General features: G+C 49.2%; 1 protein-coding gene across 1 annotated transcript in view; it reads left to right on the top strand.

The window, feature by feature from the left end:
- The first annotated feature begins 1,543 nt into the window (after positions 1-1,543).
- The window catches only part of LOC119166967 (sulfotransferase 1B1), a 157,572-nt gene continuing 139,610 nt past the window's right edge, over positions 1,544-19,505 (top strand). Inside the window, exon 1 of the mRNA XM_075867305.1 lies at positions 1,544-1,721. The gene's annotated coding sequence lies outside the window, so the exon portion shown is untranslated. The remainder of the gene's footprint in view (positions 1,722-19,505) is intronic.

Raw genomic sequence — 19,505 nt, forward strand, 5'->3', positions numbered from 1 at the left:
GGGATTGAATCCCTGCTGCGGCGGCTGCGTTTCCGATGGAGACGTAAATGTTGTAGGCCCGTGTACTCAGATTTGGGTGCACGTTAAAGAACCACAGGTGTTCAAAATTTCTGGAGCCCTCCACTACGGCGTCTCTCATAATCATATAGTGGTTTTGGAACGTTAAACACCACATATCAATCAATCAAGCCACTGAAACAACAACAACAAAAAACAAATATGAACGATATAGTATGGGCTTTCCGCTTCAATCCCTGTTATTTACTAAACTTCGAAATATGTGAGGTGTACAGGCGTCTCAGTGCGGCTGAAATATCGCAAAACGGCATGTAGAGATACGCATGTGACCGGTGTACCTTGGAAGGGCAGCATCTGCATACGCCCGCTTATCTGTGCATTCAGCGATCCCCCCGCTCTGCCAGTGGATTAGTGGAAACGCAGCGGAATAGCGGTCTGCGCTGAAACACAGCCACTGATCTCGGCCATTGATTTGCTAATACAGCGATGAGATGGACACTCTCGACTGATTTTCCGCGACTGCCGGCGTCTGTCGCAGCTCTCATAACCCATATATATATAGTGAGAGAGATAGAGAGAGAGAGAGAAAAGCAACAAGAAGAACGAAAGAATGCAGAAAAAAATACTTTGCGACCTCTATATTAGGAGCGCGCGTCGTTAGCCACTGATCCGCGAAGGCGCAGGTCTTGCAACGTGCCAAGGGCAAGCTAATCTACACTTTTGCCCCGCGGGGGGGGGGGGGGGGGTGGTGCAGATGCTCGGTGCGTGTGTGCGCTTTACTCGCGGTGGGGAGAATCGAACGCCTTGGGCTTTCACCGGAACGATTGCGTTGTAGTTACCGGGCCCAAAAGGTCACTGCGCTCGCCGCACAGTCTCCGTTTGCGAAAAGGGCGCGCTTTTCATACACAGCGAAGTAACAAGTGAGACCCTTGTTCGCGTTCATGTGAACCTGTGAGTACGCTTCGTGCGTGGTTTCGTGCGACGTTCTGGTTTGTTGCTATGGCGTTCATTGCTGCGCCTTTACACGGCAAAGCTGTGACATTTTTTGTTTATAAACATGCGGGGGTTAAAATAACTAGTCTAGTTTTCAGAGCGTAATTTATCCGCCTAAACCAGTTCGACATTCCCTCTTAATGTCCCTTCAAATAACAGCGCTGTGAAAGTGTGGCCACATTTGCGGATATGTGCGCGCTGCACCCCAGCAACGAATAAATACCGATGTGGCATGGCTTCCGTGACTGCACGCAGGCGAGCTTTTTCTACCGACGCGCAATATCGCAAGCCATGTATGGAGCGTCACCAACTGGCGGCGAAGCGCAGCAGCTACTCTACCGGACTGACCTCCGTCTTCGTTTGACTGCAGCAGCCATGCGAAATCTCGGCTCGTCTCGTCCTTGCGCGCCTTCGCGAGATGCGCGTTTTGCGCGCTCTTTCGTACTGTTGGCAAGTAGACGCTGCGCAATAATTGCCTACGTTCTTCGACTTTTTTCGTTCGAGTTGTGTAAGGCGTAGAGGACGTCGTTCCTCAGCACTGTGAAGACGATCTTGCTGCTATGCTATAAGTGGTGTCGTGGCGGCGCCACGTTCGGAAGACAGGGTGGGTCTGTTTGTTTCGTGGTCGCTACCCGAACGTCAGAGTATAGCGTGTCGCAAGCTTCCGCTAACTCGGCTGCGCTACGGAGGCCAAGCTTACACTTCCGAAAGTGAGTGATCGCATTTACCTTAAGCGTGGCTCGTGTTGAGTTTCATGGAACACGGTGACAAACTTTGTCGCCGACTGCGCTGGTCGAACGTGCATGTGCGAGCCGTAAACTATGGACCCGTGATATTGTCACGTGGTCGAGATGGTGACGAAGGCAATGGTCGGCGTTTCAAGAAACTTTTTTATTTGGACAAACTTGTGGCCGGGAAACTGAATGCCGGAATAAAGCAATACACAGTGGCACTGGTAACGGCGAACAGAGAGTCGGCCGTCGATAATGTTGTGAGTGGTGACACTCGTCGGCATTTATATATAAATGTGCCGTCGAATAATCCAGTGTTATCGCCAGTGGCCACGTAACTTCCAGAATAATCAGTTATGTTCGCGTTGTGCGCGTAATCGAATCGGGGGATGCGAAGATTATCTCGATGGTTTTTCAATCAATCGGCGCGGTTTGCGCATGCAAGACAGCATTTACACGGGTGAAGGGGGTGATAACAAAGCTTGAGAAAAAGAGTGTAACAATATCGCCAGGGCAGTTAATTCGAGCTGGTTGTTTCACAATGAAGTGAGCAAAAAAAAACAATGCCAATAATACGAAATGCACCATGAGTGACTACTTAAGACGTTGCTGTAAAGAATTATCAGTGATGTGCAGCTAGAAGTATTGTCACGTTCCATATATGCAATGCATTATACAACTATAGGTTTCCGCATTATACATTGCATTATACAACATTACACATTGCATTATGCAATGCATTATACAACTATCTTCAACTCTCTGTTGAGGTCCAATGAGGTCTGACGCGAGTACGAGACTGCGAAACGACCTTCCGCCAAACCAGCGTTCCGGTGGATCTGGATAATACCGCGGCCGAGTGGAGACTTCACGGATTGGGGACGTTCTTATTGGTGTGGCAGTTTGGGCTAGTTGGTATGACATGACGATCGCGTTATAACTGTCGTTCTTATTGGCCTACGCTTATCTAAGTCACCAACCTTGAATGACGGCCCGTCGCGGGATTATCTTCGCGTGAAAAGTTGATAATCTTTTAGCTTGCACCAGCAGCTCGCCTTTCATTTGCGCGTGTTATGCTCGATGCTTATCTGGTTATTCCGCATTGTAAAAAGGCGGCAGTTTCCGCCGATTCTCTCACTGCACAGATTGAAACGCTGGAGTAGCAACACTGGCATGTCCCTTCTAGCGCGCGGTTAGAAAAGGCAAAGGAGCGCCTTGCACCTTACTTGGTTCAAGAAACAGATATGCACCGCGCATTAAGCGAAAACAAGAAGTTCAATAAGCGGGGCATTGGGTGTCTTCGATGTCTCCGGCAAGGCGCGCCTTACTCACGCTGCCTCGGCACATGCGGCCATCATCTCCCGTCATGCTCGACTGCGCCGCGAAGTGTCAGAATCTTCGGGAGCGGTATACTGCGCCAACTGCATTGTGGAACCCGTCGAGCTCTTCGGCTCGCTGTCATGTAAAGCCGACTCACTTCAACCAGGATAGAGTGGTCCTTACACCACATCAAGTACTATATACGAGTCCACGCTACGTAATTTTCACCACCGTATTCACAAACGCTCCTTCACTGAAGAACTCTCCTCGACTTGAAAAAGTCGATGGGAGCGCCGTCTCTTGGCAGAACAAGTCACTGCATATCGGCAATATTCTGCAGCGATTCTTAAGAAGCGCAGCGTCAATTTCAGTCGAGCAGCGGCGCAGTGCTCAACTCAGTCAAGTGAAGGATGTAATTCGAGTCCAGGAGCGTTTCTGAATACGGGGGGTAAGTCGCTCGTTGAGCACTTCGAAAAGGCCCGAGCTACGCGTCATGTACTATCAGCGTCAAAGGAAGCAGAACAGCAGCAAGAATTGTCGACAGTGTAGTGCGTGCCGTCCAGTTATCAACGTTGCCAGGCGCGCGCATACTGTTCGGCAACTCTGCGCAAGTACGTGGGCCTTTCCTCGGTGATAGCTGAACGTCACGCACTATACCATCGCGAAGGCTTGCCGCTGTTCGTGTTTCATTTGACGCTGATATTACGCCCGCGACTGTGTGCCTACTCCCTCCCAACTAGCCTAGACACCCAGATCCGGGCCATCAAACGCGCTGACGAGGTGGCGACCAGGCATGGCCTGATAGCCCTCGCCACTTAGGAGACCGTCAGCTGCCTTAATAAGGTTTACTACTGTGCACCTCCTCGTCCTGCGCCTTCTCGTCATTTTACAAGATCACCCGAGTCAGTGGAACGTGCCCAAGAGCTCCTACTTAAACAATCTACTTTCTCTGAACAGAATCGCGGAGTGCATGGCACACGTGAATGGTGACCTGCAAGTATACACATGTCAAATAGATGTGCCCGGAAAGCCGGCACCCTGGATTGGTCAATGGGAAGAACCACCTAGTTCATTAAGTCGTGATGTAATAATATCAGGCAACATTGGCAGGCAGTTGGGACTGGTCTGCGTTCAGAACGTCGGCTGGTTGATTGACGTCCTAACGCAAGAAAAAGAAACATACGAGTTTCGCACGGATAGAGAGAGAGAGAGAGAGAGACAACTTTATTGACGGCATAACAACGTCGGTAAATTTGCCCGTGGTTCGAAGTATGGTGGCCAAAAGCTTGCCACGACCGTTTCGGCCCAGTTAGCCACGTCTGCCTGTGAAGACAGTAGTCAGCTTAAGCCGCCCTAGGCTTGAAGGCCAAATTTCCGGTCGCCTGCGTTTCCGCAGAGGCCGCTATTGGTCACTTCTTCACTATTTTCCAATAGACATCATGCGCCTCATCCAAGGTGCGTAGCCAGAATTTTTTTTATCGCCCCGCCGTGGTGGTTTAGTGGCTAAGGTTCTCGGCTGCTGACCCGCAGGTCGCGGGATTGTATCTCGGCTGCGGCGGCTGCATTTCCGATGCAGGCGGAAATGTTGTAGGCCCATGTGCTCAGATTTGGGTGCACGTTAAAGAACCACAGGTGGTCGAAATTTCCGGAGCCCTCCACTACGGCGTCTCTCATGATCATGTGGTAGTTTTGGGACGTTAAACCCCAAATATCAATCAATGTATGTTACGATGTTCACGTTATGACCTGCCACTTGTGTTCGCCATGTGCTCATGTTATACAATGCCAATTTTGGTACAATCCCACGAAGGAAGCGACGATTAAAATGCGCACTCGGTCCCAGCCGCTGGATTCGTGGACTTCACCATCGCTCATTACTTGACTTTTTGCACGAAGGGCAGATTTTTAATGCCGAAGGGCAGAATTTCAACGATATAGAAAATTCACAGGCATCTAGATAGCCATACTAATAGAAGGAAATAAATGCACACTCCAATTTTGTCACGGAGTCGTGAAAACGACAATGGAAGTAGACAGTTGGTCGAAGATTAAACCGTTTATTCAGCCCTACTTGTGGCCACGTAAAAGGAAATTGAGATTACAGTAGGACACTGGCATTGATATCGGTGACCTGAGCGTCGGCTGTCCACTTGACAAGCGGCGAATCGTGTCGGCATTTATACCCTTGCCGTCAAATGTTCTAGCGTTATTGCTAGCGGTGACGACGTAGGTGTGTGACGTTCCCGAAGTGGGCGTAATCTTAAAAAAAGCGATGTTCGGAGCTTCTCGAACATCATAGGCGTGGTTTGCGCTGAACGTAGTGGAACGGGTTGATAACAAAACTGATAACAAAATGATTAACAAATACAAGTAGTGCGAGTTCGTTCATAACCTAGCAACACTTTTGCGGTTGAATTAACAAATATTACCGGGCTCTTTGACTGATCCAGCTTATCTAGCTGAAATGGGACATATCCAGTGAGCTTGTTCCTGCCGTCAATATATATATATATATATATATATATATATATATATATATATATATATATATATATATATATATATATATATATATATATATATATATGTGTGTGTGTGTGTGTGTGTGTGTGTGTGTGTGTGTGTGTGTGTGTGTGTGTGTGTGTGTGTGTGTGAGGAAAAGAGGTGTATACTTAAGGGCTCGTCTTTCCGTGTTTTGACACAATAATAACGAGATCTAACAGACAACAATGCCAAGGATTGTATAGGGGAAGTTATTAGACCCAATTGTAATGTGAATGTGAAGAAAGAAAAGTGGGTGAAAAGATAACTTGCCGTGAGCAGGAACCAAACCTGCGACCTTCGAATAACGCGTTCGATGCTCTACCACTGAGATACCATGGTGGCTATCCCCCCCAGCCACTTTATTAAGGATATATGTGAATTTAAACGTGGAAGTGTCGGTCAGTGCCACCTGTAGCCATGGCGGCGAGAAACAGGCTCATAAAGAGTGTGGCACACTCTTCATGAGCCTGTTTGACGTCACGTAGCACGTGAACTGATTACGAGCTCGCAGCTGACCAATAGTCCCTCGTATACAACCTAGCGGCACCAAGTATGCCAGTACGAAACCCTCGTTAATGAATAAGGGAAAGAAGTGTATTATACTTAAGGGCTCCTTTTTCCGTGTTTTGACACAATATTAATGAGATCTAACAGACAATAATGCCAAAGAAAGTGTAGGGAAAGTTATTAGACCCTATTGTAATGGGAATGTGACGAAAGAAAAGTGGGTGAAAAGACAACTTGTATAGTTTCTGGCATACGTTGGTTTGTTTGAAATCGCTGTCTTTTTAATTAAATCTTGTTGTTGGCTTTCGCTGGCGCAGATCGAAATACTTATTTCTGGGTAGGTTGCATGGTCGATTCCTCAAGGACTTTCTACGAAATTATTTTTTCGTTGTCGGAGTGTTTTCTTGCATTTCATTCATTTGGAGTCCATTGCCGTTCCTTGAATCTTGGTGAAAATTGCTCTACTCCCGTGTCCTCAGATCGGCAGGAAAAAACAGCCGAAAAAACAAAAAGCTAACAAGTCTTGAAAACCACCAGGAATCCCGCCTCCCCCAATGCAACGATTTCATCTGTTAAAAAAAAAATATATATCCTCTATGTGCAATGTGTATCGCCTCCTGTCTTTTTCTCCATCATTCCCCTCTCCCCCGAGTAGGGTATGTAGCGAACTGGACTTGGTCTAGTTAACCTCCCTGCCTTTCTGATATTTTTTTCTTCTCTAACTTGGCAACACTGATCCGGAGCCTCTGCGTGATGACCACGCTCCTCGTAAGCAGTGACATTCTAGTCACCATAGTGACATCTCTGTTTGTCTTTCTATGTTTGTCACATGTTTGCGGTCAGCAACTTGTGCTGTCTGAGGAAACCAGAGGATGGTTTTTGTCCTCTCAGAATCTCCCAAGCAAATGAGCATATGATCCGGGTAGGAGGGAGGGGCTAGAGTTACAATGCAAAAAGAGTGACGGTGGCCTACGAAAAGGGGCAAGTGTTACTGACCTCCTGGTTCGCGTGGTAAGCACTCACATCTCGTGTTTTCGACTCGGCCGGGCCAGACCAACACCGCCTAGACTATTTAGGTGGTGTTGGCGTTGCGCGCAGGTGCAGTCTAGCTCGGCCGTGATCTCTAGAATCCAAGCTCTCCCTTACCCTCTCTTCATTCCCCTCTACCATCCCCTCAGGGATTAGGCGCCTTTTCCTTTTCATCAAAAACCACGCGTTCATTTATATTTTCGAGCGCACGCTGACCATTTTGGTGCTCATGGCGGGAGGCCCTCGACTGACCTGCGTGGCAGCGAATCGTGCGCTGTAACTACAATTGATGATTAGTGATCGAATAACGCTCGAAAACTGATCTCCGGAGGGGTTTCAGTGCCGCCGTGCTGGGCTCTTAACCTTTGTGGTTTGCATTTTTCACAACTATACGAACGGATTTGCGGCAGACGCACACGTGGGCAAACAGTTCAGTTGAGTGGGTGCATGGTATGTTTCATGGCCTCAATAATTCACATTGCAATATGAAAGACAAGAAAACATCGACATGACAGTGCAAGATGGTGGCGAGCATATGTCTTAGGTAAAATAGAATGTCCTGCATGTAGACTTTGTCAATGGCCGTGTCGTGTTTAGGGGACGTTTTGCGAGGTTGGCAAGGCGATACGCAAAGGAGAAACTGTTTGGTGAGGCGAATCGGGGCAAGATTTTCGAGGATGTGGAACGGTGCAAGGTTCGTGGACAATGAGACTGTTACGAGGCCACTTATCGAATCAGGAAACAAGCTGACTGTGACAACGGGGACAGAGCCGCTGCCTGAATTTAAAACCAAAGACAAAGGGAAGACGTGCTGACTCAAATTATACATTTATTCCTGTCTTTTCATTACACTTGTGAAGAGGTTTATTGTAACTATTTATATCGTAGATATGCTGTAAAAAGCAATGCAATAATGTTCAAAAGTAGCGCAAAAGTAGTGCAAGAGTATGCGCAACGATACGCTCGAGAGGAAGATCGATAGCGGCGTGTCAAACATCGTCTGAACCAAAGAGGTCATAAGAAAAACTGCGTCTATATTGGTTCCGCAGCATATGGTTGAATGATCGCGTATATTTACACTTTACACTTCAGTGCACCCCTGCACACATGGCACTCTTCTTAGTAACGGTTTCTGGGCCGGACGAGTCCGATGAACGAGTCTACGCAGCACAGTTGACCCAAGCAAGGGCGGTCGTACAGGTACACGCCTCTCACCGTTCGCGATGTTCCCTCGCGAGGCTCGCCGTCCTTATCGGGCCGCCACTGGCGCATCCATGTGCTCGTGCGCACATTGTTCCGCGCGCAAGCGTAATGGACGTGAGCCGACCGAAGCCCCGGTAGTCTGTCTTCCAGAACGGAGAAAAACACCTTCACCGTAGCGTCCTTGTGAGACGTCGTTGAGAGCACGCAGAGGTGGCGCAAGCAACGTAATTGGGACATAGCATATGCGAAGCCCGATGACAGCTTCAAATTGAGAGCGACGAACGTCAGAGACGACAGTCGAGGGTTAGCAGAAAGGAGCTTGCAGATGGCTTTCGGGTTTTGTGCGAGCTGTTCGTTTTTGAAGCTGTCCAGACTGAGGCGAAGTTGCTCAACTCGGCAGCCGAGCAGGAACGTCGGGGTCATGATGCTGGCCATGGGGTCGATAGTCAGTCGGCGCAGCCGGGTTTTCTTCTGGAGCAGACCGAAGCTCTGTTCGGTGAAAGGCAGTGTAAGTAGGCACGTCTTGCACGACGAAGTGGTAGGGCGTTCGAAGGCGCTGGGTGTGATGTCCAGATGTTCCAGCAAGGTGCAGCCGTCTGCCAGGGTCTCCAGGGTGTTCGTGTGGTTAGCCCCGCAAGGCGCAAGTGCCAGCGCGCGCAGCTTGGTCAGCGTCGACGCCACGATGACGGAGGGGCCGAAATCGACGTCGAAGTGAAACGCGGCCAGGTTCAGTTCGGTGATTTGGGAGACGCACTTCTCGAAGAAGTGCCGCATCGGGCCCTCGTAGCCGTTGTGCGCGTTAGGAGGAGGGGAGCACTCCGTCCCCGTCGACCCGTTCAATCGCAGCGCCAGACGTGTGACGTTACTCCAGTGCTCCGAACTGGCTGCGGCTTCCTCGAAGTGAGACAGAGCTCGGGAATCGGCCTGCAAGGAGACGATAACTTGCTCGAAGTTCCGCGCTGGCATGTCGGCCAACCCTATTCTGCTGAGAGCGGAGGTAGGTTTCAACCGCCACTCCGTGTTTGCGAGCTGTACGTTTCCGCGGACGACCGCCAGAGACGACTCGTGCTGGCCATTCATCGAGGACATCACTTCCGGAAATAGGTGCACTTCGCAAGTGTACCTTAACGCGACCAGATCCAGCACGACTCGCGCAATCTTGTGTAAGGCAGGTTTCCTCAAGTTAAGCACTCTTGAACATATTTCTGTGCTCGACACATTAGAGCAGCTCTTGAGGATTGCGTGCAAATGCAGAAAAAGCAACGTACGGCAGCGAAGCAGGAACCGCTGCAAGAGGCATTCTGTCTTGTCAGTCGCGACCATTTCGACGTACATTGCGACAACACCGGGTCTCTCGGAGGCGGGCAAGTCACGGATCACTGAAGCGTCGTCCTCGCTCAGCGCCGACCGGTAGCACTTCTCGTCGTGGAGTGACCATTCCAGATTTCTGACGCAAGTGAGCCTGAGGGACAGAAGCACGAAGAGGTCGGCGGGTTCCACGACGCAGTTCAACACGCACAGATCTCGGAGGTGTTCGCAGCGTCGGGCGCATCCGAGGATCACGTCAGAGCACAGGGCGAGACAATTCGTGAAGTGCAACTCTTGAGCCTCCGAAGCGAGTGGCAGGTCTTCTGCCTCGTTGTCGGCGACGATCTGCTCGCGTGATGCCTGCAGAAACCTTTCCACCCCTTGCAGGTCTGTTTCGGGATTGAACGTCACACGCCGAAGAATCGACGGGATGAACGCGAAGCGCTTCAAGTGTGGCGCTGCCAAGGCCATGTTCAAGAGAGACTCCACGTCGAGGTGATGGAATATAACCGTGCACACTTCGGGTGGGAATGGCCCCATCGGGCTCGCACGTGCGGGCGTAGTAGGCTGGTACGTTTGAGCTGGCCAAGACATCGCTCTCTAGGTGTGCACTTCGAGTCGTCCCGCGGTGAACTGAGAGATCGTTGACGTCAACTTGACGTCAGGCGGCAGTGCGAACTAAACTGGTTGGCGTTCTAGACACACCACAAGGGGGGGGGGGGGGATCTTTCGCGTTAGTGGACTCTTCGGACTTGTCCACTCTACTGTCTCGTTTCTCGATTTGGTGGCGGTGGTGGTGAAGAAGAAGAAGAAGGCGTCTAATTTCTGCAGCCCGGTAGGGAGCACGGCGCAGCGCCTGCTGGAAAGGGGGAACGGGAGAACAGTGGATAGGAGAAGAGAAAAGCTGATTTGCTTTGCGACGGTCACGCTGCTCGTGGCACTCGTTGGGAGTTTCCTATTTTTTCTTTCTTTTCTGTTTTCACTCATGGTAGAGGGTCAAGCGTAGTCGAAGAAGACATGTCTGTTGAGGCAGCCTGGTGACATTGTGACTCACCTTCGGCAAGGCGAACGCTGTAACTTATTTTCAATACACCCCTCCCTGTTTGCAAGCAGTGTCTGCGAGCACATCGCCCACTATCTTCTCCCTGTCAATGCAGTTTACGAGATTCGATGGTAGTGCCAGAACACACAGCCTAGCGACTAGGCGCAGCAAAACCGAGTCTTCAAATGCGTAGCCTAGCGAGTAGACGCAGCAAAACCGGACTTGCCCGTGCATGTTATTTTCTTTTTCAGTTGTGAGCAGGGGAGTCACGGCTGATTATGTAAGCACCCAGGAATCGTTCTTTGAAAACGCGCGAAAAGGGGCACTGACACTTCAGCGTCTCAATGTGTTCAGCGAGTTTCATTTTCTTGGTATCCCTGGCGGTCGGTATGCCAACAATGCTGAGGCGGCCCAAAAAGCTTCGTCGCGCCCTCTGGTCCGCTGTCGCCGGTTGGCAAGAAAGTGCTACCGATGGGGTCTTTCTGCTAGCAGTCTAGCCTGTGTCGACACTCCTTCGCAGCATTTTAAAGGGTAGGGCCACTTCCTACAAAGCACGATTCTGTTCGGTTAACATGCGGCGATTAGCTCGTCATCGAAGGCATCCACAAAAAGTAAATAAGTAAAAAAAAATCTTATCTTCATCGAAAGCGAACGTTCTGCATATTCACGGTGACTGGCGCTTTGAGAAATATTTGCATGACATGAGGTCCGTTCGATTCGCCTGCACCACGTGAACCAGTTCACGAGGTGCTGCACCTTACCATTCGTTTCAGCAGTGCAGCATTGACGACCGCGGAACCCTGCCATTCGTTTCGAAAGGTGCAGAAGAGGTGCAGCACCGGTCACAATTTTCCTGCACCTCCTTCGCTGACGGTGCCGGCTTGGTGCAGGCGCGCGTGCAGCTGAGCAGACGACGCAGCACTTAGACGTAGGTGGCTTAGGCGCCGTACCCGCCTCTACAAATGCGGTGTGTTTTACCAAGATGTTTGCGCCTCATAAACTGTCCGTATGTGCGTTTCGCCATAGGTCGGTGTTTGCTGAATGGTGTAAATTAACCGAAAAGAAATAAGGCCAACACCTTGTCGGCACATCGTCATTTGTTTCGGGTGTCGTGCTGTGCCTGCACCGCTGAACTCACGCTGCACAATTTCTGAACTTCGCGTGCATAGCCGTGAACCGGTTCCGACCGGTTCAGGTGAATCGAACGGACCTATGGATGTGAACATACTCAATTTCCGTCGTGACAAGCGCACTTTAGTTTTAAACGAGGTACGACGTTGGCGGCAGCGTGTTTTTGAGCTGCTGTGTGCGAGGTCAGGGGTTAGATTCTCACTCACTACGAAAAGGTCTGATCTGAGATTAATGTAAAGAAAAAAAAACAACAAGAAACACATTTTGTTCTGCGTTAAGCTGAGGTTAACAAACCCCTGTGAAAAATAACGCGAAATTCCAGTCATGGCGTTCCTCATAACCCGCTGTTGATTTATGCGATTTTAAATCCGATAACCTAATTATATAGATCGCATCTTGCGCTATTTATTTATTTATTTATTTATTTATTTATTTATTTATTTATTTATACTGTTAGCCAAATGCCGTTGCAGGGTGGGGTAAAGAAATACACTCCACTTGTTGACACAAGCACTACAAAATGAAATCAAGAAAGACAATACAACAGGCAGTTTTTAAGAGAGGACCAATACAACAGGTAAGTTAGTTAAGGCTTACACAGTAGTGATCAACGATTGGCATGGTAGCATAGCTTCATACAACACACTTGAGGAAGGCACAGTTACCTCGCTGCGTCTGATGCCTACATCGTGTGTTGCGTACTTACTTTGTTCTTTTAAACCAGACACGAAAGTCGTAATGCACATGGGCACTTCATAAAGATCGAGCCGTAAAGGTTACAAGTTTATGAGAAACAAGAGTTTCGGCTGTTTCCATTAAGACGTATGAGGTCTATGACAATGCTAGTTATGCATTTATTGAGTTTTGCGTATTTCTCGTGGCGCCGCGTATAAGCAGCTTACACAACTGATGCGTGGTATCACTCTGCAGTCTGGAAACGAACTCTTTTTTTTTTTTTCGCAGCGCAAGTGCTGAAATGTACCCACCAGCAGATCATCGCGTCGAATGCATTTTTACCTTGACTAAAATTTTGAATCGTCCAGTTGCGTCGACAAACGGTTACTGCCGCCGGCCGGCAAGAGTACAAAATGTTTTCGCAAACAAGACGCGTCGTTATTCAAATTGCCCACATCACACAATATACTCAGTTTCACGGTCCGTCAAGGTCAACCAACATCCTCGATGCCTTTCAACGCACACTACACGACGCAATCAACGCTGCACATTCCGAAGACGATGCCGCTGTTCCTCGGCACAGAGTCACGCAGTTTACCACACACCTAGATATTCTCTGGCGCATACCACGTCTAATCTTGCCACAGTAAGCTGAATGTTAAGTGTTTAAAAAAGAAAAAAAAAACTGGCCACAAACACCGCACGACCATGCTGCGGCACCAGTAGGAATGTTTCGCCAACCGCCTTGCACGTGTGCCGGTGACGTCACGCTGTGACGTACCCCGGCAGAGGTTTATTAAAGGAAAAAAAAAACAATACAAAGAGCTAGCGCGTGCAGGGGGGTGGTGAAAGCCAAAAGCTCCAAGGGAAAGCAAAAATGTGGCAATCAATGTTTTAAGAATACTGCAAGCAAGGGCTTTGGGTACGGCTGGTTTCTTGAACTGCTACTCTGACCTAGCGTTCTTGGTAAGAGCCCAAGTCCCTCAGCAGAAAAAAAAAATCTCTAAGATATTCGGATATTTGTAGTCTTCATAGCTACTTTTCTGATGGACCATTGTTTTCAATCGTCAGACGCCTCGCCATGCTTCTTCATGTGGCCGTATTGTCATACCAGGAACAGCCATCTTTTGGTGGTAATTTGCTAGAAAACATACAGATTTTCTGTATCTTGCGAAACGACCCCTTGGGTCATTCTTCATCCTGATGTGTACTGGACACTTCATGCTAGTAGGGGAACGTGAACGGCAGTGGCAAAACAAAACTGGCGATATCTTTTCGGGTATTAGGAAGCCTTGTCTCAGTGTTCAAATACCACTTCTCTCTACACTTATCGCGGTTATACAACCAACTTTCAATCTATGCACATGGCAAAATACTAATGATTGATATGTGGCGGTTAACGTCCCAAAATCACCATATGATCACGAGGGTTCTTTAATGTGCGCACCCAAATCTGAGCTCACGGGGGGCGAAATACTAATAAGACAAGTGTTTGCTGAGAGGAGTCATCGCAAGTTTTGGAATGGTTTTCAAGGTGATAGGAAACAAAATATAGATGCCTTGGTTAGGCCGCTTAAAATAAAGAGGAGAAAAAGTGGCTCACAACCATAGCAAAGCAATATCAGTTGAACACTTGTTGGAATGCTGAGAAGAGAGGGAAAAGAAGAAAACCGCTTCTCGTTGTCATTGGCAGTGTTCATTGTTGTTCAAACGTGACCATTCGACCCCCCCCCCCCCCCCACACACACCAATTGTTTGGTCCGAGATGGCTGAAATATTCCTGGATTGCCATTGACCCTTTTAGTGTTAACGTTGGTGGCACGGACTTCGCTGTACTGTCGCCCTTATCGATGAGCCATCATCTATTTGTCATCCCCTCCCTACCCCCTACCCCCACTTTTTTCTTTTTCACGAATAGATAACGGCGCTTCAGGATGCGTCATTCACTACTCGCTTTAAGCGGAACTCCCATGATGCTCGTTGATAGTCGAATGCACAGATCGAAATCAACAAAGAGGCTGGGGGGAGGTAATTTTTTTTCTAACGTGACAGCGTTGATCGCGTAAACTCTGGCGATGGCGTGGTTGTTTGTGAGCGAAAAATCATCTGGTTCCGGTCCAAATACTTGAAAAAACTCCCAAGCATTTCCCCGAGGGTGAACATGGTTAAGTGCGAATACACGGGGTGATGCTATGAGGGGTATTTATTAATTCGCACTATTATATTTATTAATCACACTATGGTGCCTTTATGGTGTAATGGTTCCTGGGAATCGCAGTTTGATCACACGGGGGAGATTACGTTAACTCAGTGGCGAATGCCAACGGATTTTAACTTTACTCCCCCTCACGACCCGCTCTCGACGGGAGACTGAGAGAGAAGGCGGGCGCGCGAGAGAGAGGGGTGCGCGCGCAGCTGCAGCGAGCGAGGAGAGCGGCGGAGCGAGCGAAGGGGGAGGGGGTATAAGGCGCGTTACTGACACCGATATCAGCGTCGCGTCCGTGGTTTATTATTCGGTAGAGCGTCGCGCTGCGGCCCGCCAAGGCCTCTTTCTTTTAAAGATAGAGAGAAGACTGCGGACGCCGCCGACGGCGGTGGATGGTTTGGGGTCGCTTATAAAGTGTATTCACACTTAAAAAAATACAAATAATATAAATAATAAAAAAAGTTCAGCAGATTCCAGGTACCTAGAAATCGGCCATGTGCGAAGCATGCGGAGGGAAGGAGACCGTTGTACTTTTTTTATTCAGTGACACAGCATGAATGATGCTAAATATATGCACGAATGTTGCACGTTCAGACATATGTTGAAGAGTGGTAGATGTTTATATAACCAGTTCTTTGCACTTGAGCAAGGACGCCAACTGGAACATGCGTATTATATAACAACACCAGAAGTTGATACGAAGCGCTGATGCTCGCGAGGATGCTGGCCCTCGATACTGGTATACATAGATCAACTTCAGCGCATGGCAACTAACCACAATTGACGTGAACCCGACGTGACGGCTGTATCAAAGCAGTACATATGTAATGCTCACAAAATTGGCTAGGCAGCACTGCAACCACTATAGGCGTTTCACGAAGGTTACCGTCTGTTCTGTGGTAAAATGTAAGTTCTGTGGTAAAATGGTAAGCCATCTGTTCTGTGGTAAAATGGTAAGCTCTGTGGTAAAATGCTTCATTGCCACGCAGAATGCTTGGGTTCGATTCCAGCTGGGACCCTGACATTTATTCTTTGCATTCGTCGGGTTGACCTTACTGATGTCAGGTGTTTCTTAATGCTCGCGCGTTAAAATTGCCCATGTTTATTCTCGTCGTTCGTGACTAGATACTGGTGTCAATTACCTGAGGCACATACCCGCATACCAGTGGCACATACCCGCCCATGGGTATGTGCCACTGTCTGGTGGGAAGTGTTTGACGATGTACGTGACGAGATTGCGACAATATTCATGTCCTGACCAGCGCGTGATATTCGGCAAACCATCTTGCCCTTCCATGCTAATTTTGGTTCGCTTCCAGTTAAGGGGGTGACCACGAGAGCACCGAAACGTAAGCGGCTAGATAGATAGATAGATAGATAGATAGATAGATAGATAGATAGATAGATAGATAGATAGATAGATAGATAGATAGATAGATAGATAGATGGATACGCTCAAAGTCACCGAAGTTCGCTAAGAAATGCTTCGCATTTAAAAATAGATAGATAGATAGATAGATAGATAGATAGATAGATAGATAGATAGATAGATAGATAGATAGATAGATAGATAGATAGATAGATAGATAGATAGATAGATAGATAGATAGATAGATAGATAGATAGATACGCTCAAGGTCACCGAAGTTCGCTAAGAAATGCTTCGCATTTAAAACTGCCGGTACGAGTAAAAATCGAACCCCCATTTGCGGGACAAGCAGGTGTACTGCTGGGAAATGCAGTGAAAGCACAATTTCTCCTGCTTGGAAATGCACTGAAAATAACACTCACTTTACAAGCTCACGTGTCTAGTATACATAACTTGCACGTGACGTTACAAACAGGTTCTCTGCGCTGGGTACCTAAAGGTGGCGGCTGATGATATGTGGGGTCTGACGTCCCAAAACCACCATATGATTATGAGAGACGCCGTATAGTGGAGGGCTCCGGAAATTTCGACCACCTGGGCTTCTTTAACGTGCACCCAAATCTGAGCACATGGGCCTCAGCATTTCCGCGTCCATCGAAAATTCAGCCGCCGCTGCCGGGTTCGATCCAGCAACCTGCGGGTCAACATCCGAGTACCTTAGCCACCACCGCGGCAGGGCGTTGAGAAGTTGCTTCCCTGGTGGGAAGCGAAGAGGGTGATGGTGGTAACGACAGGGATAGATTGATATGGCTGTACCCTTTAGATCGGGCGGCGGCTAGCGCTGCCTAGGCGTAATACTTAGTGAGCATCAACGACTAGATTCATCCATTTTTTCTCCTTTAAATAATGAAGTTTCTGCCTTGCTCTGAGTACGCTGCAGAGCTCACGGTCAGGCCGTAGTTACCTTTCAAAAATACCTTGAGGCCAGTGACCCTGTGGAACGCCTGGCGTTGTTTTCCAGATGTCTTTCGCGTGGTTCACGAGTTCGCGAAGAATAGCTTAACTTGAAATTCCGACCGCGGTCTCAACAATGCGGGAAGCGTCAAAGCAGACGCACACTCACTCAGACGATCTTCTAATGCCGGGCGACTTCGATGACCTCGCCCCAGTGCAACCCCCTGTATAACGCTTGTTAGGCGCTGCACGCTGGCCTTTCCTAAGGTCCCTTGACGAACAAGGAAACTTGTTTCATCTAGAGACCTTAGCCTTTCCACAATGTTCATCTTACATCCCGTATGGACCGTAAGAATAAACGACAGCTGCGTGTGGAACAACTGCTTTCTTCAGGCGGCCTTTGTTGGGGTCCAGCTTAGGAGCAGACAGGACATTGCTGGCGCTCTCTCAGCACGCTCACGAGCCCTGCACGCGTTGTCGTCGTCTCGCTTTGCATTTTACGTGGTTATAAAAGGGAAAAGAAGAGAAAAGTGAGTCCCGTAGCTGTCTGCATCTGGTGCGACACCTCAACAGTAGCTTACATGGGATGAGGGTAGGGAGGAATTAAAAGGATAGGACTGAAAGGATAGGATTAAAAGAATAGGAATAGCAGGTATATATATATAGAGAGAGTGGCGCAGGGACAGGGAGCGATGGAAGTAAAGAGAAGATAGGAAAGATGAACACGGTCGCAGGAGTCCGAGGACAGGGTACCACTGGCGATAGCTCTTGTCGGCGACAGGAGATGGCGTAGGACTAATCCAGTCAGCCAGAGCTGCGCTGTCCTCGTCATCGGGGACCGGCGTCAGGATGTGGCGTAGGACCAACCTAGTCGGCCAGACCTGCACTGTCGTCGGAGATCGCGAGGGCACCACCGGGATTTTCATGGTCTGAAACTCACCTGAGGGGAGCGGCCGATCGACAACCTTTCGAAGACCGAGCAGGCCCTCAAGGACAATGCGAGCGCTCCAGGCCTGTCGATGGCGAACGGCCACCTTTCAGTGGTATGAACAGTGAGGCGACTGCGCCAATTTATGTTACCGGTAAAACGCACCTTCGTCGCGGCAGTCGTGACAACCATCGTGTTTTTCGCGTGCTCGGCTCTCGATCGCTTGGGTGCCAAGTTTATCATGAAGAGCATTGATCTTTGTCTGCTCCGTTGAGTCGCTGGCAGCATTGCAATGTGCCGTGCTCAGTTTCCCGGGAGTTTTTTTTTTTTTCGAAATTGGCATCGGCCGCGGTAACAACGTCGTATAGTAAGTGTAATGTGATTTTGGATTTTTTACGGCACCCTCAGGCAGCATGATGATTTTACGCGTAAAAAAAAAGAAAGGCCGTCTGAGCCATGTGAAACTTGCACACCTCACCGTACAGAGCATTAAACGCGTGAAGCAGCGAAAAATTTTCATCGCGAAGCTTACCAGTTATCTGGAAACTCAAATTCTTCTTCTGCAAGGAAAACTGAGGGCTCTGCCCCGCCGCGGTGGTCTAGTGGCTAAGGTACTCGGCTGCTGACCCGCAGGTCGCGGGTTCGATTCCCGGCTGCGGCGGCTGCATTTCCGATGGAGGCGGAAATGTTGTAGGCCCGTGTGCTCAGATTTGGGTGCACGTTAAAGAACCCCAGGTGGTCGAAATTTCCGGAGCCCTCCACTACGGCGTCTCTCATAATCATATGGTGGTTTTGGGACGTTAAACCCCACATATCAATCAATCAAATCAAAACTGAGGGCTCTCTCAAACACGATAAGTTGCCCCGTTTCCTGACTTCGAAAGGCTCGCAGGTTTCACATTCACTCTTGTTTCTAGTCGTGGCGTCGGCTCACGGCTGCGTCGGCTTGTTCCGATGCTTCCATGCATGATATAGGTCGTCTTCGGTACGTGAGGTTTCGATGTTAAGGTTCCGTAGGGATATCGACGTGTGCCGAAGGTTTCGTCGTGGCGTCGTCGTCGGTAGATATTCGGTATAGTTCGTCGTACAGCGACCGCACCTCCATCGGTTGCCGTCCTCAGTTTTCCGAAAGATGCAGACTCTAAGGCGACCCGCTACGGGCTGTGCTGTAAACGACCAGCGTAGCGGCAAGTTGTACCGCCCGGGCGACGGTGAACGGTATGGTCCTCGTTCTTGCCACTCTTTCTGACGGTGAGTGGCGGTGAGTGTGGCCGGCCTCGCCGCAATGGTATAGCAGAGCCTGTGGTTGTTACGAGCGCGCCAACCGTCCGTTTCCCTTGGTGTGTAGCGCTGACCCAGAGGAGAACGGTAGGGCGTCGGTGGTGTCTCGGCACGGGCGTTGCGGCTGGGCTGGTCGCGCGCGGACAGACCCCTGAGCGCCCGCTGCTTCGCATCTACACATACTTCCCTTCAGTGAGGAATAATGCTATTAATAATAATGACGCTCAAAGTCTCCCGAGACGATAGTTACAGCGCGAGAACAAAAC

Source organism: Rhipicephalus microplus, chromosome 6 (assembly GCF_043290135.1).
Source record: "Rhipicephalus microplus isolate Deutch F79 chromosome 6, USDA_Rmic, whole genome shotgun sequence".
Lineage (NCBI taxonomy): Eukaryota > Metazoa > Arthropoda > Arachnida > Ixodida > Ixodidae > Rhipicephalus > Rhipicephalus microplus.